At 40.2% G+C, this 18,407-nt stretch overlaps 1 protein-coding gene across 2 annotated transcripts in view; it reads left to right on the plus strand.

Annotated features, from left to right (window-relative positions):
• Nucleotides 1-18,407, plus strand: part of MKLN1 (muskelin 1) — a 322,457-nt gene that overhangs the window by 18,885 nt on the left and 285,165 nt on the right. For both annotated transcript variants that reach the window (XM_071221698.1, XM_071221699.1), the window contains exon 2: nucleotides 8,606-8,728. The gene's annotated coding sequence lies outside the window, so the exon portion shown is untranslated. The remainder of the gene's footprint in view (nucleotides 1-8,605; nucleotides 8,729-18,407) is intronic.

Below are 18,407 nucleotides of genomic sequence, written 5' to 3' on the forward strand. Positions count from 1 at the left end.
ATTACCAAATCTAATCTTATCACTCATCCTACCCCAGGCAGAAGTGTTGTTCATCATTCCTTCTTCGAAGTCTCTTCTCCTTGCATACCTCGCCCTGCCCTGTTCTCTTGCTGCCTCTCCAAAGGCCCAGTCTTCTCCCCTGACTCCTCCTCCTTGGACAGCTGCCTGCATTCTTCCCTCCCACCCCCACCCCAGGGAACTGTTCTTGGCATTCTTCTCATGTTTGCCCTCCTCAGGATATCCCATCCATTATAAGGACTTTGCTACCACTGGCTACTCATCATCCCCTCTACACTTGCTGTCCTTCCCGTTTATCTTAATGTGGTTACACTTCATCCTGACCTCTCTCCCCTACTCCCAAACCCGTACCTAATCAATAACTCTGGGTCAATAGTACTTCCAAATCTCCCTTGGATTTGTCACTACTTTTCATCCACTCCTGCTATGGTGATTCATACCTTAATCCCATTTTTAAAAAAGACTTATAAGTACAGCGGCCTTCTAATCGGCTTTCTTGGCTCGAGTCTCCCTTTACTCTATGTTAGCTTTCATCCTGCTGCAGAAGTTTTATTTTTTTTTAATATGAATGATCGCATTTGTCTCCTATTTAAGAATCTCTTGTAATATTTATTGTCTTCAGTATAAAGTCCAAATTCCTTAGCTGTAAATCAAGGTTCTTTTCAATATGTTTACAACTTACCTTGTCAGTCATTTTTAGTCCACGCCATATTTTCCTCTTTTCTTTGAACACCGTTGGCCTTTTCACATCTTTTCTCATCTTATTCCCCCCCAAATCTTCTCCCCTTGGCCAATTCATCTCCTTCAGTGCCCAATCAAAACTGCAGCACTCTAGGTGAAGAACCTTTTTCAGCTTCCAAGTCAGACTTAGAAGAAGAGGCTTGGTATTTAAAGCAGTGGACTAGATGGGCAATGGTAGATCCCGTGCCCAGAAGCCGATTAGAAGGCCACTGTACTCCCAGTAGTCTAAGGAAGGGGTTAAGGTGTGAATCACCACAGCAGCAGTGGATGACAAGTAGTGACAAATCCAAGGGAGATTTAGAAGCAGCATGGATACATAGTTATTGATTAGATGCGGGTTTGGGAGCAGGGGAGAGAGGTCAGGATGAAGTGCAATGGCATTAAGGTAAACAGGGGAAGGAGAGCAATGTTCTGAAATCAGGAAGGACAACGCAAAAAAGACTTAGAAGGAACAATCAGTGAGGTCAGGGAAACGCCAGTGTGGTATGAAGAAGCTGAGTGAGGAAAATGTCTGAACGAGAAGGGAGTGAGGGTTGGTGCAAAGGAGCTGCTGAGAGGGCAGTAAGATGAGGGTGGACAACTGACCATTGCATAGGACAACATAGAGGTTACCACGAGCTTCACATGCGTTTTCAGTGAAGTACTGGGAGACACAAGACTGAAGGGTTGGCTTCAAGAGAGTCAGAAGTGAGAAAGTTGATGTTTGTTGAGTGAGTGAAGTATTGGGGTAATTGAAAAAATGATGCCTTAGTGGGATTCTATAATTGGTCAGGAACCAAAATAGATGAGTTATTTTGAACTCCGAAAATGTTCCAGTTAGAAACCAGGATGTGATTTAGGGATGCAAAGCTTTTCTTAAGAGATGAGGGAATTCAGAGTAGGATTCCCAAGGCTGTGGGGTTAGTCCAGGGGAAGGTTCTGGATGAGTGCTCTAGTGGTTGCATTTTATCCTGTGGCCCAGTTCATTCAGGTCTTCATGGGGGACTTCTCAGAGGTTTCAGGGAAGAGCTATCCCTTCAGGGACTTGGTTGGAGGATTTTCAGAGTCCATTTCCAAACACCTGTTGCTAATGTGGGGGGTGAGGGGTTGAGCCTGGGCAGCGCCAACTCGGAATGGTTGGGAAAAGGGAAACAAAAAATCTGACCCATCCAACACAATGCATTTGAAAATGCTGTATTTGTAATATTTCTATGTAACATTTTTACACTGAAATAAAAACAGAGATGGGCTAAGAGACCACACATATTTGATAACTAGTTGGTCTGTTCTCACCTCTCACCACCTGGAGTATAACAGTAATAAAATGGGAAGGGCACAGATCTTGATTCTGATTTTCTATTGCTTCCCCTATGACATTCCTCGAATAAGAGTTTCAAAAGGCGTGTGGAATACATAACTCCCCTTCTTCCTGGCATGCTTAGATCTGAAGCACCTTCCCTAGGTCTTCCTCGTCCTCTCAGACAGACACCGATCCCCTCTTTGTGCTCCGCAAACCATTTTCGTGTGTGGCTCCGTCTCTCCATCTCCTGCACTGAACTACTGTTGTTTACTCTTCTGGGTCCCTCCCTGAGCTGTGAGTTTCCTGAAGTCAGTGTTTTGTTTTGTTTTTCCTATTTTTATCTTTTCCATCTAGAATAGTGTTTGTGCATTTTGGACACACAAGCAATGTTTGTTGAATGGATGCACGAATGCTTGAGAGTGTGAATGAATGAATGAATGAGTGGATGAATACATGAAAAGATCAGAAACATGTTACCCCCCAAGTGGAAGCCAATACAAGCATAAAGTGTCAGTGACTTTACATACATGCAGAGTGTATGCATGTAATGGTACTTTCCAAATCCAGTGTGAGGTGACAATCGTGGCGGCACAATGCACATGAAGTGTTGCACTCAGGTGACTGTTAACATGTGTGGCACTCGATGGCGAGGGCGGTGCTGATTAAACTCAGAGCTGGGTGGTAGGGATGGATTGCTTTTGATATAGACTTGGGAGAGAGATTTGGTCTGTTGAGCACAGGAACATTTTGGTCTTAGTTATTTCTCTTAAGCAAGGTTTTTTTTTTCATTTTGAAATGTAGGGGCAAGATACACCTTAATAGACATGTTTACCTAAAGCTTGGCTTTATGCAAAAAAAAAAAAAAGAGAGAGAGAGAGAGAACAGCCATTACACGTCTAAAATGGAAGTTACATCGAACCAGTTATTTTATTCTCACACGCTTTGGTTCTTTTCATGCATAATTTGTAAAATGATAATAGCCCTTGCTAGTATTTACATTATAGAAGTGTTGTTACTGTAAATTAGATAGTATAAAATGGGTTATGATGTCTTCTTTGAAATACAAGCAGTGTACACAAATGAGGCGTTATTATTTAGTTTTTCCTTTTTGATTTTGTTAAATGAGAATTAGATGAAAACTCCGCTTTAAGTACTATCCAGCAGGTAAATGATTATTGACTTGAGTGAAATGAAAAGAAAATTTTCAGTTGTAAACCCAGTTTATGCAGCTAAGCTAGTCTATGCACAAACCACAAATACTGTATTCATCTGTGATGTTTACCACTGTTCCTTATCTCCTCTTTGTGCTCTACTCATAAACCCAAGACAGGTTTCAGTTCAGTTACAGCGTGCGTTCTAGAGAACGTAAATATCCTGGAGTGATTACAAGTTAGAAATAGTGTTTCAACTAATCAAGCCATGCAGCCAGTTTTGTTATTGATTTAGGGCCTAGAGGAACCGTGTTAGGCCTTTACTTCAACTCCTGGGTCTTAGGTTTCAGATTGTGATCACTGAGACCTTTTCAAGTTAGTGGCCACCAAGCTTCTGTGCTCCGCATTAGTCCTACCCAGGCTGGCGCTTTCCTTCCTTCTTGGAATACAGGGTTATGTTGACAGCGTTGTGATTGTGAAAATAAGGTTTTGGCTACAGGGGTGCCCAACCTTTTGGCATCTCTGGGCCACACTGGAATAAGAGTTGTCTTGGGCCACACAGTAAATACATTGCGACACATAATCATAAAAAAAAAGTCTCAATGTTTTAAGTAAATTTACAATTTTGTGTTGGGCTGCAGCCCTAGCCATCCTGGGATGCAGGTGGCCCGCAGATTGGACGCTTTTGGGGATTGTTGTGAATGTCAGAAACTTCACTTTGTATCATGAAGGCCTGAGAACTGAAAGAGCACAGTGGAAGGATGCAGGGTAGCTGGTGGGGGCTTACACACCTGTCTGGCGTAATTGCACCTGGCCTCTGTGTGTGCATAACAGCCTCAGCCAACTTCTGGTTCTTGGTCTCTGTGCTTGGACTGCCCCCTGCTCCTCCCCCTCCTCCAAACCCCTTACAGTGTTCATCCATTATGTCTTGGCTCACCTTCACTCCTAGGACAAACCTTTAGCATTGCTCACAGTTGTGGTCATCTGTTTTCCTCCTGACCCATTTATTTTGGCTTCTGGATTTTGCTCTCAGAGAGCACCCCTGCCTGGCCAGTTGCCTGGCCAGTTGTGGGGCCAGCTGCCTGCTCCACACTCCAAGGTGACCAAACTCCTCTTGCCTCCCTCTTACTGTCCGGATACACGAGCTATGGCAATAGGTAAGTGATAATGACAATGTGGCAGTTGTTTCTGACCAGATTTTTACCTGGGTAGAGCATTTCATTGGCGGGCGGCTCAGTGCACATTCACACACGCAGCGGGCCTTCGGTCCCGGAAGCCTGTGTGGACCTTACAGACCCAGTGAAGGGGTGAGTGCAGAAGAAGACTCAGGAGGACAGCACGAAAGGCAGACCTGGTTTACTCTAGTTTTAGCCACATCCGGCACTGGTTTGGGGACAGCTGTCTAATAACGAGGCCACGCCCACCAAGAGCATTGCCACGTGGTCAGTGAAGCCAGTGTAGAGGTGGTGAGGGAGACTTCATGGTGGCCCCATTTTCCTGTCATTGGGAAGGAAATCCAGTCATTTCTTCTTCCATTTTTAAAGCAAAATTTTAAAAATAGTTGTCTGCATTCATTGGTTCCATTTGTTCAACTCACTGTGACCTGGCTTCTATCTCCAGTGACCCAGCCTTTTGCCAAACAGGCCGAATATCTTCTCGGTGCTCACCCCATGGGCACTTCTGTTTGATTTTTACTTAATTTCTTGATAGCATCCGCCTTTGTTGGCCAAAACCTACTTAAAGCCTGCCTTTCCCTTGTCCTCTGTGATACTTCACACTTCTCGTTTCCTTTCTATCCCTTGGGCTGCACCTTCTCACTCTCTCTTTTAAGCATCTCTTTCTTCATGAGGGCAGGCTTCCAGCCAAGATGGTGGCGTAGGTAGACACACTGTGCCTCCTCGCACAACCAAAAGAACAACAGCAAATTTAAAATCAAAAAACAACCAGAACTGCCAGAAAATTGAACTACATGGAAGTCCAACAACCAAGGAGTTAAAGAAGAAACATTTACCCAGGCCAGTAGGAGGGGCAAAGATGGGCATCTGGGGCAGAGAGGACTCACGGGATGGCAGCAGCTGGTGGACCAGGCGAGGCAGCAGCTCACAGAGCGGGCGGTCCCACATTCGAGTGTGGATAAACCGTGAGGAACAACTGGGGATCGAGACAGACTGAGCAACCCAGGGTTCCAGTGCAGGCATATAAAGCCTCAAAACCTCTGACTGAAAAAACCTATGGGGGTTGAGGTGGCAGCAGGTGAAACTCCCAGCCTCACAGGAGAGTTCGTTGGAGAGACCCACAGGGTTCTAGAACACACACAAATCCACCCACCTGGGAATCAGCACCAGAAGGGCCCAATTTGCTTGTGGGTAGCGGGGGAAGTGACTAAAACAGGCAGAGAGCTGAGCAAGTGGCATTGTTCCCTCTAGGACCCCTCCCTCACTACAGCATCACAACGCAGCGACGTGGGTTGACCAGCCCTGGCAATTACCTAAGGCTCTGCCCCTTACTACGTAACAGGTGAGACAAGACAAAAAGAAAAATGTCCCAAATTAAAGAACAGATCAAAGCTCCAGAAAAAATACTACCAACAAAGCAACGATGAGATAGCCAACCTATCAGATGCAAAATTCAAAACACTGGTAATCAGGATGCTCACAGAATTGGTTGAGTTTGGTCACAAAATGGAGGAAAAAGTGAAGGCTATGAAAAGTGAATTAAAGGAAAGCGTACAGAGGACCAACAGTTACAGCAAAGAAATCAGTACTCAAATTAACAGTTTGGAGCAGAAGGAAGAAATAAACATTCAGCCAGAAAAGAATGAAGAAACAGAATTCAAAAATATGAGGAGAGGCTTAGGAACCTCAGGGACAACTTTAAACGTCCCAACATCTGAATCATAGGGGTGCCAGAAGGAGAAGAGAATGAGCAAGAAATTGAAAACTTCTTTGAAAAAATAATGGAGAACTTCCCCAATCTGACAAAGGAAGTAGACTTTCAGGAAGTCCAGGAAGCTCAGAGTGTCCCAAAAAAGTTGGACCCAGGGAGGAACACACCAAGACACATCACAGTTACATTACCAAAGATTAAAGATAAGGGGAGAATATTAAAAGCAGCCTGAGGAAAGGAGACAGTTCTCATAAGGCTATCAGCTGATTTCTCAAAAGAAACTTTGCAGGCAAGAAGGGGCTGGAAAGAAGTATTCAAAGTCATGAAAGGCAAGGGCCTACATCCAAGATTACTCTATCCAGCAAAGCTATCATTTAGAATGGAAGGGCAGATAAAGAGCTTCCCAGATAAGGTCAAGTTCAAGGAGTTCATCTTCACCCAGCCCTTATTATATGACATGTCGAAGGGACTTATCCAAGAAAAAGATCAAAACTGTGAACAGTAAATGACAACAAACTCACAACTATCAACAACCGAATCTAAAAAAACAAAAGCAAAAACTAAGCAAACAACTAGAACAGGAACAGAATCACAGAAATGGAGATCCCATGGGGAATCATCAATGAGGAGGGGGAGGGGAGAGAATGGGGGGAAAAGGTACAGGGAATGAGAAGCATAAATGGTAGGTACAAAATAGACGGAGGAGGTTAAGAATAGTATAGGAATTGTAGAAGCCAAAGAATTTACATGTACGACCCATGGACATGAACTAAGCTGGGGTGGATAATGCGGGTGGGAGAGGGTGTGCAGGGCAGAGGAGAATAAAGGGGGAAAATGGGACAACTGTAATAGCATAATCAATAAAATATACTTAAAAATAAAATAAAAAGTTAAAAAAAAAAAAAAGGATCTCTCTTCTGCCCATCCTTTAAGCTTTTGTGTACCTCCCCTGGTCCCCTTTTTCTTCCCCAACGTTCTCCCGGGGTATCTCTTCCATCCTTGCAGATTCTTTTGTTGTCTGTTGTATCCTGGTGATTCCTCAACCTGTATCCTCAGACTTCCAGATCAAACTGCCTACTGGCACCCTGCGCATGTCCCACAGGAACCAAACCAAACACGACCAAGGCTGAACTTGTCCTCTCCTCCTCCAAATCTCCTCTGTTTTGTATTTGTATTTTTGCTGTCAGTAGGCGATAGCATTGTCCACACAGCTGTTCAAGTCAAAAATCTCAGCTGCAGCCTTGACTTCCTTCCCTTTAAAACTCAAACACTCAAGCGATCACAAATTTCGGTAGATTCTACCTCCTCTATGATGTGGCTTGTAAGGTTGTGGATAATTGGTCCCAAGTACCTTCCAGGCCCCTCTCTGACCACCCTGCCTCAGCTGTGCTGAGTGATTTTCAGTGCTAGATGCACGGCATGCACAGCCCTTTCTGTCACCTCCAACACTTGCATCTGCTGGCAGAGACCTGCCTCACCTCTTTATTGGACAGACTCTTTCACAGCCTTGTAAATCTTTGTGGAGAAGTCACTGACTTCCAATTCTGCCGAAGTCTGGGCTAGGTGACCCTCTTAGAGTTCTGGGTGACTTTCTCTTCACAACACACTGCTTTCTCAGAGCTACCTTTTCTGTTTCTCTCTTGCCCTCTACTGTAAGGTCCTGTAAGCAGGGGCCATATTTTCCTAGTCACCTTTGCATTCCAAGCACCAAGAAAGAATTTGGTACAAAATAGCTGCTCAATAAAGGAATCAATGAATATAAATGTTAAAATGTCAGGATATGGAGGCCACCTAAGTACCCATCAATAGGTGATTGGATAAAAAGATGTGGTACATGTATACAATGGGATATCACTCAGCCATAAAAAAAGTGAAATCTTACCATTTGTAACAACATGAATGGACCTAGAGAGTGTTATGTTAAATGGATTAAGTTAGAGGAAGACAATGCCGTATGATTTCGCTTATATGTGGAATCTAAAAACCAAAATAAATGAACAAAACAACACAGAAACAGACTCATAGATCAGAGGACAAACCAAACTGATGGTTGTCAGCTGGGAGATGGGTTGGGGCGGGGCTGGATGAAAAAGGTGAGGTACTAAGATGTGCAAATTGATAGTTTCAAAATACTCACGGGGCTGTAAAGTACAGCATAGGGAATGTAATCAATAATATTGTAATAACTATGTATGGTGCCAGGTGGGTAGGAGACGTATCGAAGAGGATCATTTTGTAAATTATATAATTATTTAACCGCTGTGCTGTTGTGCACCTGAAATTAATATAAAATAATGTTGAATGTCAACTGTGATGGAAAAAAGTCTAATTGTGAGAATATAAAAAAAATTTCCAATCCAAGGGTGCAATTAGGATTTTACTAAATGAAGATTTATCAAGCCCCTCCAATATGTAAACTATCTGGAGATAATCTGAAACTATTTAGAAGAATTTGTCAACGTTAGAACCGTGAGCAGAGAGTGGATAATAGGTAGATTTCAAATCTGTCCCTTATGGACTTCTTTTCCAGAGTTCAACCTCCAGACTCTCTGAGCCGTGTTTGGGTCACCCAAGCTGTCCATCCCCCTGACTTTCCATAAACAATTGGATTTATAACCTGCTCCGTACTTGAGAACATGGGCATTGGAATAAGGTAAGTGTTAGCTTTTCTGTTTTTCCTCTATTGGTTAGTCTCCAACTACATACTATCCCTGTAGAGCAGTAATTTTAAAATCCTCTCTTTGGAGTTCTCATCGGGAGGTGTGACCAGCTTCCCTGCTAGCCTAGCTGGCCTCACAATGGTTGAATGTCCCATGCATGTGAGGAAATGTAGTGGAGTCTCTTAAGGAATTATGTCCTTTCAAATTTTCTTTCTTATTTCGTGACTATTTAAATTCTCCATCATGAATCTCTCGATTTTTTCCTAATATGACTGCACATAGAGAAAAGTGAGTTTTGAGATATCAGAAAGACTTGCAGCCCAGTCTGGGACACCTTAGGGGCCAGGTGCACACTAAGAATGCAGGACATGAGCGGAGCCCTCAAAGTCCAAACAACTCCGCATGGTCCCTACTGCCTACGGACAGCCCCTCATTCCATCCACCCACTAAGGGGCTGGCAACCTTCTCTAGCCCCTTACCTGCTTTGTTTTTCACTTAAAAAAAGTTCCGCATTATGTATTTCTCTTCTTATTGGTTTATTCTGTATTTCCCCTTTTAGAATGTAAGCTTCATGGGGGCAGGGATTTGGGTTTTGTTGGGTTGTTGTTTTTTTTTTTTTTGCCACTATATGCTTAACACTGGGTATATGGTAGGCACTCAATAAATATTTGTTGATTAAATAAATGATGTCTTAAAAAAATTTAAGAGTCTGATGCACACCTAGATCCCTAGCTATCTATGCAAGTCTGCTTTGCAGCCTTGTCTCCTTAATGTTTTAGTGCTGACAAAGATGCTAACATTGATGGTGTGCTGAACAAATCTAGAGATGACACACAACTAGAAGGAATAACAAATAAGTTGGGTGCTGCCATCAGAATTCCCTTGCCCTGCAAAGCATGACACAATATAATGATGAATCACATTTGACAATATCAAGTCAATGAGGACAAATATGAAGTACTCATAGATCCCAAAATTCAATTGTGCTAGTACAGGTAGAGGGCGAGACGGCCTACAATTGCTCGCATAGGAAGCTTTAGTCTCCCGTTGATTATGGGTAGATGATGAATTAACACAGTGTGATGTAACTTCCAAAAAATCAATCTTTGTTTGTATTAATAGAAACAGAGTGTGCAAGTGGGAAAGTAGTTCTCGAGTCCTCACTGGTGACCAGGCCACATTTGTTGTTTCATGAATTTGGATCTTCCACCTTTAGAGACATTGATAAACAAAAGATTTTTCAAGAAGAGTAAAAAGGACCCCCTGGCTGTTGTGGCTCAGTGGACTGAGAACCAGCCTGCAAACCAAAGTGTCTCTGGTTCAATTCCCAGTCAGGGCACATGCCTGGGTTGCGAGCCAGGTCCCCAGTTGAGGGCACACTAGCGGCAACCACATTGATGTTTCTTTCCCTCTCTTTCTCCCTCCCTTCCCCTCTGTCTAAAAATAAATAAATAAAATCTTTAAGGGATCTGGTCATCAGTGTCATGGCAGAAATGATTCAAGGAGCTCAGGTTGTGTGTGGGTGTGTGAGGAGGAGGGTGAGAGCTGGGCTATCCTGCAAAGGAGAGATTGGATGGTTCCTGGGTAATCCCGAAGGACAGATCAAGGACCCATGAGTGAAAGATGTAAGCATGTATATTACAAGCCACTAGAATTTTCAACAATTAGATTTTCCCAGCGATCAAGTGGACAACTGCTGGAGGTTGTAAGTGTCCTAACCCTGTTGGTAATTCAAGCAGAAGCTGGGCATGCGTGCCCCACTCACTGAACGCATTTGTGATGGAAGTTCAAACACGGGGGTATTGGATTGGATTAATCACAGTAGCAAGCACTTAACGAGTGCTTACTATTTGATAGGTATCGTAATAAGCAACTAACGTGGGTTGCTATTAATACATCAGTTCTACTAGCACCATCTTGCAGATGAGAAAAGTGAGATTTAAAGGGATTAAGTAATTTGTCCAAGGATTTACTGTATAAAACAGAGCAAGAATTTGAACTTAGGAAGTTGGATCCCCAACCTTTTTTATTCTATAAGGGCTACCACTTCTGAAAAACCATTTTGTTCCTACCCTAAGATTCTATTTGAAGTAATCAAACCAAGGAACTTGTCTCCAGTTGTAAATGATTCAATAGTAAATAGGTCCTTCCAATACCGTATGTGGGAATTAAATTAGCCTGGGCACTTGTCACTTGTATGTGGTACACTATATGGAGCCCAGCATAGGACCTGGCACACAATACATGCTCAATAATTATTTATTACATAAAAGGAATAAGTGGATGCAACCACACAGCTGCATTTGAAATGACAGAATCTCAATATATCGTGGCTGAGGAAAAACAAGCACATTTTTGGGTGGTCTGCTGAGGACATTGGCAGAAAGTGATAATCCATCATTCTTAGCCAAAGCATTGAGAATTCCTGCTCAGTCGTTTGGACAAATATTTATTGAGTACCTGCCCTGTACCAGGTATGTCCAATGTGCTGAGAGTGCAGAGGGGAATCAGAGGGTGCACTGTTAGTGGGGGACACAGACAGGTAAGCAGATCCTTATGGTACAATGTGATGAGTGCTACAGCAGGGGTGTATGTGTCTGTTACATGTGTATGTGTGTTTTTTGAGTATTATAGAAGCGTCGAGCAGAAAGGAGCTAATTCTAGTTGATTGGAAGAGTTGTCTAAAACTTGGATATGTTTTTTAAAATGATTGTTACCTCCATTGTGTGAATTTATTCAGTCTTCATAAAGACCATGTGAAGTTCTGAGCCCTTTTTATAGGAAGAAATAGAGTCTCGTAGAGGTAAGGTGAGTTCCCCAAGGTCATGCAGCTAGTAATAATTACTGACATTTACTGGGTGCTTAGGATACCTGAGGCTCTGTCCTAAGCCCTATTAAGACATTTAACCTTCACAGCAATTCTATGAGGTCGTTATTGATATCATCACCATTTTATAAATGAGAAAACCGAGGCACAAGATTTAAACAACTTGCCTAGAGTCGCATAGCGAGAAAGTGGCTTTAGCAGGCATGCACTTAACCACTGCACTAAATTGCCTTTAACTGGGGCTCTGAAGAGCTGGAACTCACACAAGGATTCTGACTCCAAGTTCAGTTTCCTTTCAAGTGACCATGCCCTTTAGCAACATTGCAACCAAATGAAAAGACATGGTGTGTGCACAGATACAAGGAGAGGGTGCGTAGGTTGGGCACCCAAGGAAGTGCTTGGGAGAGGTCCGATAAAATCTAGATGATGCATTAGTTGTTTATGCAGGGTTTCTCCAGGCAGCCAGAATTTGGTCTGTTGTTCTCCAGATCAGCGGTCTGGGAACAAGCCACCAACACTTACCCTGCAGCTTTTTAAAATCTAGTTCAAATTTTTCTAAAAGAAAACAACAAGATGTGAAACATTAAGAGCGAAAGAAGTTCAGTTCAATACTTTACACATAAACAAGAACGAAGATACAAAAAAGGAGAAAGGAAGCCCATAATTGCCTAAATCGTCCCAGCTTTCTCTCCATAATAAAAACTCTTGGATTGAAAAATAGTTCAATCTAATACGATTGTGCCTTAATAATTAAGTTGCATTGACTCTGTGGCAAATCTGACAAAGAATTAGTTATTAAAATGAATGAACTAGATTACCCTTCCCTCAGTAATTACAACTTCACGAATGTGGATATGACCTATGCGATCAAGCCTACTGCATTTTTAAGATATCCATCTTCCACAATATGGGGAGATTTGGTAATTTTAAAATCAACTGCAAGCTGGGATTCCTGTGGTAGGTGGAGAAGCAGAAAAGGTCAACGTTCTTTGACATTTTTTCCTTCAAAGCGGGTGGGTTTTTTGATTTGGTTTCTAGAATTTTGATGCGTCACATATAGAGACACCTAGTAGATTCAACAGATTATCTTGGCCTTTGTGTTTATGGATTTCTGTTAGTTCTTGGCTCCAAGTCCTTGGAAACATTTGTTTTGATGATGGCAGGAGAGTTAGTCATGTTTTATTTTTGTTGTTCCTATTTATTTTTAAGATCCTTTAGTTCAAGTCTACTTCCAAGGTATTGTGTAACTGTATTTATGTTTCCACAAATAAAATATTCCAGTAGTAACTTCAAGCACAACTTTATCGGAATAGTTAATAATTTGACGCCTAGCTGATGCCCATCAGAATGATTTTTGTAGCATTAGAAGGTAGAACAAGGGTTTGCACTGGAAAATTATATTTGAAATTTGTAATTGGACTTAGCCTTTAATGTGCAAAATTTCAACGTTCTTATATCAATTATTTTTGAGTTACCAAGCAGCCAAATTTTTATAAACACATTTTTCCTTTTCATCACTGAGTCAACAAAAGCTGGAAAATTCTTTTCTCACATGTTCCATTCTTTAACTCAGCCTGAAGGTAAATTGCTTTTTAAAAGCCACATCTCAAACAAACAGTTTTTCATGAAGTTATGAGTAAATGAATAGAGTGGGCTCTACTGGCATTTGGGATGTACGTCTAATTAGAACTCTCAGTACTTCAAACATATAATTTACTAACGTTGGGGTTTTTTAATTCTTAGCTTTGAGTCCATTGGGATGAAACAAGTGACCCTTGATGGAAATAGGTCAAGAAATCAACTCTCTCAGGTTGACTTTTAGTTTGTTGGTCACCAAATGAAAACACTGTGTATTCCCAGGCTTAAACGATGTCTGAACCTTCTTAAACGCGTTAAAAGATCAAGGCGAAAGCCAGGTCGGCTTTGCTGCTGTGAAGAACAGGTTGGCCTGTCCCTTCTCCTTGATGCCTCTTGGTCGGTTTCTCCGAGAGAGGGGCTCCATCTCAGCGGGCACCATCTTCGCTGTGCTATGAAGCACGTTGCACTTCCAGTGCATCTTTCAGCGTGTAGGGGAGGCGGAGAACCCTGACTTTACAGTGAGACAGATGACCACCAGCCCTTGAGCTGACTGAACGTAGTTTCTAGTGCAAAGCTTGTCACAAACCAAGGACGGCTACAAAATGCTCTCAATCACCAGTGTTCAGAAACTTCAAAGTTGTGACACGAGATTTGTGCCAGCTACATTATTGTGTGACCTTGAACAAGCAACTTAACCTCTCTCCAAAATAACTATTTCCTGGGGTTACTGTTTGCAGGAAATATTTGAAATTGTATACAAAAATACTTAGCATAGAGCCTGGCACATAGCTGAAAACGCAGATTGAGTTTATGTGAAGCGCAAAACAATCCACAGAACTCAAATGGACAAATTGCACTTCCAAATGAATGACTACATTTACCAGTAAATTTGTTTTAAAGTCTACATTCAGAACATAGTTACTTTAATGGTAATCTGTTAATATGTTTCATAACAAGAGCAGACTATAGTTTCTTTAGGAGAAAATTACATAGGAACAAAGAAGGAAAATTGTATAAATGAAATGTCTTTCTTTCAAAATAAATGAAGATGAGACTGTTATCTGATTAAAAAAGATTCAGATGATGATATAATTAAATGTCTATATGTAATTATAAAACATACTTGTTTTTGTAACTTGGTTTAAAATTTTACTGATTTTAAAGGACTGATTTCCTCATAATTGAATGACAAACCCTACAGTACCACTATTAACTATTAATATGCTAAAAATACCCATTGACTGTCGTTTTCATGAATTGCATCTACTGTCATGGCTTTACATTTGTTTCAGCAACACAAAAGGAGTCATTTAAACCCCTTGTTCTCTCTGCATATTAGCAAGTAGGAGACAGAAGCATTCACCCGACCTACTTAACTATGAAAAAAGGATTTTCCCAAGTTACCGGGAACTAACACCGTAGTAAAATTACAAGAAAATTGTGTTAAGAAACCTTGTCTCATCTGCAAGTTATTTGACTGAAATCTGAGGTGCTGAATTTCAGCACAAAGGTGACTTTGGAGGAGAAAGTTTATGCCAAACTGGATCAGTTGTTTTTGTGTTATGTAAGAAAGAGAAAAAAAAATTAACTGTTTACTCCTAAGCTATAATTTTAAGATTATTTTATTATATTCAATGACAGACTTTCCAAACCTCATGAAAGAGTATTGGTACCTAATTAAAACTAAATATAATTAAATATTAAATAAATTGTTTTGTCCAATTATATTTAAAACATACAAAGTAATTTTATTCACTGTGTCACAAGTGAATGCTAGTTGAATTGTGAAAATGATATTGTTAAACAGTTAAAAGGTTTTTCTTTTTAAATAACTTTTTCCTGACTATAAAGAATGTGATCTCACTTATTTGCAGAATCTAGAAAAACAAAATAATTAAATAAGCCAAACAAAACAGGAACAGACCTGTAGATACAGAGAACAAGTCGATGGTTGCCAAATGTAAGGGGGTGAGGAGGAGGGAATAAAAATTTTTTAATAATGTGAAATATTCAGTCTATGTTCAAATTTTCAATGATCTCATAAGTGTCATAATTTATATTTATAGTTTGTTTGAAGCAGGATTCAAATAAGGTTCACACACAGTACTAAGCTTGGTTGATATGTCTGTTAAATCTGTTCAAATACATGTGGGTTTCCACTGCGATTTACTTGTTGAAGAAACCAAGTTGTTTGTCCAGTTGAACTTCCTGGAGCCTGGATCTCTCTCATTGCATCCCCAGTGTGTAGTGGACACGTTCTTCTGTCGTCCAAGTTTCTTAAAAGTATCCGTTGGCTTTATAAGATTCAGATTGTTTTTTTGGCAAGACTGCTCACCGGTAGTTGTGTGTGCTGTCATTGGGAGGGGCCTAATGTGTAATCATCTCTTCTTTTATGATGTCACCTAGATTGGTTAGTCTATTAAGACTTGAAACTAGCGATATTGTAATCCTATTATTCCTTGAGTTTATTTCTGGCATGTGCCAATGGTGGCCAAGCAGATGTTTTGTTAGCTTGTTTTTGTTTTTTTAATTATCATTTGAACTTTAATTGAATTGAAATTCAAATGATAATTAATTGAAACATTGCAATTCAATACATCTTATTTATTATTCTGATTAATGCTGAAATTATCCCTATTGGCCTATGGTAGCATCTTCAAATTGGCTCCTCATTTCTTTTGATAGCTCCCCTGCTATTGGTATGAGAAGATGGACTTAAGTATATATAAATATATTACAAAACTGTAGGATGGAAACTATAACAGCAACAGGCTGGAAACAAACACATATCTATTAATAGAGGAGTGGTTGGACAAAGTGTGGAACAGCCACACCGTAGAGTGCTGTGCAGCTACAAAGTGGAGTTAAGAATCTTCAGATATATTTCTATGGGGTGATCACTAGGCTATATTGTAAGTAAAAAAGCACCTAGGAGAAAAGTAGTCCAGGATGCTGTCATTTATGTAAAAATGGATATAAACATATATTTACATACATTTATATATACACATATACAAACACACACACATATATAGATGTATATATATATTTACCTATATTGAGAACAAACAAAATAATAGTTACCTATAAGAGGCTGAAAGGAAAGAAGTGGAAGGGGCAGTGATAGAAACTAGACTTCTTGGAATTTACCTTGTTTTATAGATTTGACTTTGGAATCATGTAGATACTTTACTTAATTATAAAAATATTCACTTTAAAATGCAATTCCTATTTTTTAAAAAAAGCCTAATTGTATACTCAGTTGTTAGCATATAGAGCATTATTTTAAGAAACCTTAATTTGACCGACATAGTGATAGTGGGGTGTACCCTGAAAACAGAAAGAGCTGTGAAACGCTTTTCATCAGTTTTTGGTCATCACGTTGCTGATGGTGATGTTGATATTGCTAGCCTGGGGAGTATGGGACAAGCAAATATTAATTAGAGGATATTCTAATTCTGTCATGCTCGGTGTCCTTGAGAATCAGAATTCTCAGCATGGGAGGGAGAAAATATGGATTTAAAAAAAAGAAAAGGTTAGCTAAATACCCTGTAGTTCTGAATTTGTATTAGAAGTTAGTAATAGAAACTTATGAAGCATATATAAAAGTACATATATATTTCCTAGCTCTTCTATTCACTAAAAAGACCTAGAAATAGTGACTAAGCCAGTAGCAACAAGAACCCTTGGTATCTACACCATGATCTGGCTGAGGGAGGAAAAATGTCCACACACATATACATGTATATCATGAATGTATACGTTTAGGCCTTGGCCAGGTAGCTCAGTTGGTTAGAGCATCGTTCCAATACACCAAGGTTGCGGGTTTGATCCCCTGTCAGAGCATGAACAAGAATCAACTAATGAATGCATAAGTAAGTGGAACAAGTTGATGTCTCTCTCTCTCTCTCTCTCTCTCTCTCAAAACAATAAAAATTGTATATACATTTATGTACATGTATATTTGATATACGGTGTGTGGCATCAGTTACTTAGACATTCTTCTATTTCTGGACATTTAGATTACGTACAGATCTTTACAGTTCTATGTTAATACTGCAACAAAGCATTTGTGCACTTATTATTTCTCTAGTACAAATTCCTTTGAGTGGAATTACCCGGCCAGAGGGTAGGAACATAGTTAAGCTCTTGATTACTATTGTCAAATGCCTCTGGAAAGGTTATAACAGGTTACACGCCGAGCGGCAGTGCAGAGGAGGGATTGCTTCATCCTATTCATAGTTACAGACGTTTTAGACCTTTACGCAGACGTGTGTCTGCCAACGTGAACTACGTCAGGTAGAGCCACTCCTTTTTCTTTTCGTCTTTGTTTTCCTCTTCCTGATATTTCTGTAGAGAAACTTTAAAAATTAATAATACCACATGGAAAAAATATACTGAAGTAACATTTTTGGATTTATGTTCTGAATTAATAACTGTATATCAACAAAGATTAGAATGGCCTGTCAAACTAAATGCTTATAATTAACGTATGGAATTACCAATATTTTAGTTGCAGAAAGACATATCACGAACATATTGAAATATTAACTTTTATAGCTTTTTGGGACTTTGGTTACTACTTTTAAAATTCCTGTGGGGGGTTTAATTATAACCTTACAGTTGCAGAACCTGCTACGTGAAACTTTATTTCCCATTGTTTAGAATGGTAACTAACTTGGCAAATATTTCTTACATGTACCTTAAATATCAAAAAAGCAAAAAAGAAAGTAGGTGATAGATGAAAATCATAGATTGTGAGATCTAGAGAGATTTTAAAGACCATGTGGTCCTGCCTCTTCACTTTATCCTTTGGGGAACTGAGGCAAGATGTGAGTCCCCTGAGGTCTAACAGCTGGTTTGTGATGGAGTGAGCTAAAAATCCAAAATGACGCAATATAGTGTGCTCTTCATGTAACTTCTCAGAATTTATAAAAGTTGAAGGCAATATGCAAAGATAAAAATAATTGCTGTTAGAGAAATGGGATTTGGAGTAATTCCCTTTGAAATTCTATTGTTCTATTACCTTCTCGATAAAAACCTATAGAAAATGGATCAACAACTACATTATAAAATCAGATGAAAAAGCATTTCTGTTATTTGGAAGCTAGAAATAAATTGTTCTGATAGTAGGGATTTATAGCAATCAAAATATACAGCAACTCAATGCCACACACACACACACTCACACACTATTGCAAACACTTTACTGGCATTATCTCACTGAATTCAACAATCATCTCAAACACACCGAGGTTATGTGACTT

This window comes from Desmodus rotundus, chromosome 6, assembly GCF_022682495.2.
Source record: "Desmodus rotundus isolate HL8 chromosome 6, HLdesRot8A.1, whole genome shotgun sequence".
Taxonomy (NCBI): Eukaryota; Metazoa; Chordata; class Mammalia; order Chiroptera; family Phyllostomidae; genus Desmodus; species Desmodus rotundus.